The following is a 3,165-nucleotide window of genomic DNA, read 5'->3' as shown; positions in this document are numbered from 1 at the left end:
ACGTGGGCGCCAATTTTTGTGAGTTTTCGTATATATTGAGGCCGTCAAAAATGTGGGCAAGTGCTAGGGGGCGCTATAATGTAATGTGTAATCAGATGAAAGAGTTTCATATCCTGCATCTGGCTGCAAGATTGGGAGAGTTTTCGTGGATCCTAAGGTCCTCAAAAACGTCCTTGAAAAATGAAACATTTTGCACGAAATTCGCCATATCGTAAATTATAAATTTTTTAGATTTTTTCTAAAAATAGCTTGATACAGTTCCAGATGATACGCATCATCCCTGAAAAATTGGTTAGATAAATTATGAAATTTGTTGTTGTCAGGGTGCATGTTAGGTGGCGCTATGGAGCACTCGGTCATTGCCCAAGCCCAATCACTACAGAACTCTGTCATTTTTTATGGGTCCGACATGTGTGCAAGTTTTTACGACTTTAACCACATGAGAAAGCCCTCAAAAATGAGTGCAACGGTGCGGAATAATAATAATAATAATAATAATAATAATAATAATCCCTACAAAAACAATAGGTTCCTTGCACTTCGTGCTAGGACACCGTTGGTGCCCTAGCACTCGTGCTCGGGCCCTAATTATCACAAACACAATCATACACAGTACAATGTGCAGTGAAATTCATTGTGTCCCTGTTCTGGCTTAATGACACAATAACAATAAAATCCATAAAAATAGTTAAATACAACACAATGGAGTAAGATAATAGAAAATGAGGTGGTGAGTGGGGGCCTAGCCACAGACTGAGGGAAGAAGGTCCTCCTCATCCTCTCTGAGGAGTAGTAACAACAGGCAGTTGTTACTCAGGCAGTAACAACACCTCTCTGATGGCAGCAGAGAGAACAGTGAGTTGCCGGGGTGACTGGGTTCTCTGAGAATCTTTGTGGCCTTAGAGACATGGTGGCCCACTTGCACTACCTAGGGTCTGCTGGTTAGAAAGTCAAGGACCCAGCTGCACAGGAAGGAGTGCAGACCTAGGTCGCTTAGTAAAGTCGCCAGTCTAGTGGGTGTCAAATGCTGCTCTGCACCCTGTGACAGTGTCACCACCGGCTCTGCTGTCCCAGAGGCATCCCAGTCGTTGTCATAAGCCTCTACATGACTTTCATAAACATCATGCAAAGCACATCAGGTCAGAACCAGAGATTTCAGAACCAGAGATTAGTTGTACATGACAGAATGCTCTGAAACACAAACGGTACACAGCATACATATTTCGGTGTGTAATCATGGTTGCTAAAGTTCATGTACTTTACATAGCGTATAGTAAATAGTGACCGGGGCCCCTAACACATGCAAATGTTAGCTAACGTTACCAGGAAACTTAACTTACCCTTTTGTGTCGGTGAACAATAGTCATGTTGACGTCTGAACTCCGTTGGAATTCCCAAACTCAAAAATATCGGCCGATAGTCGAACCTCGGATTGAAGAGGAACAATGCAGATTCCGTCCTGGCCGTGGAACAACGGATCAGATCAGAGAATCCGAGAATCTTTCTGGGATCAGAGATATTGTGGGAGGTGCTGCAGGAGTATGGGATGAGGGGATAAAAGATGAAACTAGTGGCTAAATTTAAAATAAAACCAAGCATATAAATAAAAAGGGAACAGCTCTTATCCCAAGTGAAGGAGTTTAAGTACCTTGGGGTCTTGTTCGCGAGTGAGGGGACCATGGAGCGTGAGATTGGTTGGAGAATCAGAGCAGCCGGTGCGGTATTACATTTCGTTAATCGCACGAAAAGAGAGCTGAGCCAGAAGGCAAAGCTTTCGATCTACCGGGCAATTTTCGTTCCTACCCTCACCTATGGTCATGAAGGCTGGGTCATGACCGAAAGAACGAGATCCAGGGTACAGGCGGCCGAAATGGGTTTCCTCAGGAGGGTGTCTGGCGTCTTCCTTAGAGATAGGGTGAGAAGCTCAGTCATTCGAGAGGAGCTCGGAGTAGAGCCAGTTGAGGTGGTTCGGACATCTGGTAAGGATACCTCCTGGGCGCCTCCCTAGGGAGGTGTTCCAGGCACGTCTAACTGGGAGGAGGCCTCAGCGAAGACCCAGGACGAGGTGGAGAGATTTTATCTCCAACCTGGCCTGGGAACGCCTCGGGATCCCCCAGTCGGAGCTGGTTGATGTGGCACGGGAAAGGGAAGTTTGGGTTCCCCTACTGGAGCTGCTGCCCCCGCGACCCGATACTGGATAAGCGGATGAAGATGGATTGATGGATGTGGATGGCCGACGTGCTGTTGTGAGTTACGTTGAAAATGACATCATCACACGTAGCAATGCTGACCAGCCACGCTGAGGCGTTACTTAATCTGCAATGGAAAACGGACGCAGAGTGCGTCGAGTCGAGTAGAGACGAGACAAGGCGAGTCGAGCTGTTACCAGCAGTGGAAAAACGCCCAAATAGGCCGTGAGATGGAGAGGTTGAATAGTACAGTGAATACAGGTCCTGCTTGGTCAACACAGGCTTTTCAGGACACAGCCATTAATGATGGTCCAGCTGCCTTCCTGATGTTTACACCTATGAATGTCTTCCTAGGAGCAGTGTCAGTGTTTGCTTTTGTTGGGATATAAACAGCGCTTATGATAACTGCAGAGCTGCCAACTTTTCCCAAAACCTTGGAGTGAGATTTGGGGGGGCCGACCCATATTTTGCCGCGTACAAAGGACTTTATCCTTCAGGGTTTAAATTGGGATTTGTTATAGGTGGGGGGGGATGGGGCTCTCCCTAGGGGGGGTCTGGGGTTATGCCCCCCCAGGAAATTATTTTTTGAAAAATACACCGTTAAATGGCACTTTCTGGAGAGTTTTTTTTGCAAAAAAATGTAGAAATCAAGTGTTACATGATATATGCAAAACTGTAGGGTTAAGAGCCTTTGCATTGTTGTAGTATCAAGAGGTTTTAGGGTATTTAGCATTTACATTATTAATTTCTAATGATATAAGAACTGACCCAGACAATATGCCAAAAATAATGAACCACAGGAAGAGACAGGAGCATATATCAGCAACAGCTGAGAAGATTTGGGTCTGTGGTGAACAGGTTAATTAATGAGAGGGATAAACTAAGACCACTGAAATTCTAAAGAAGGAGAACCACTGAGTTACATAAATTCTAATCCTTTAACCTTTGTGCCAAGGTTCAGTAATGTTTGGCCCTC

At 45.4% G+C, this 3,165-nt stretch overlaps 1 protein-coding gene across 1 annotated transcript in view; it reads left to right on the top strand.

The window, feature by feature from the left end:
* Positions 1-3,165, top strand: part of cacna1ba (calcium channel, voltage-dependent, N type, alpha 1B subunit, a) — a 168,458-nt gene that overhangs the window by 73,026 nt on the left and 92,267 nt on the right. The gene's annotated exons all lie outside the window — the stretch shown is intronic.

The sequence above is a fragment of the Etheostoma cragini genome, chromosome 5 (assembly GCF_013103735.1).
Source record: "Etheostoma cragini isolate CJK2018 chromosome 5, CSU_Ecrag_1.0, whole genome shotgun sequence".
Taxonomy (NCBI): domain Eukaryota; kingdom Metazoa; phylum Chordata; class Actinopteri; order Perciformes; family Percidae; genus Etheostoma; species Etheostoma cragini.
This window is presented reverse-complemented; position numbering and strand designations above follow the sequence as displayed.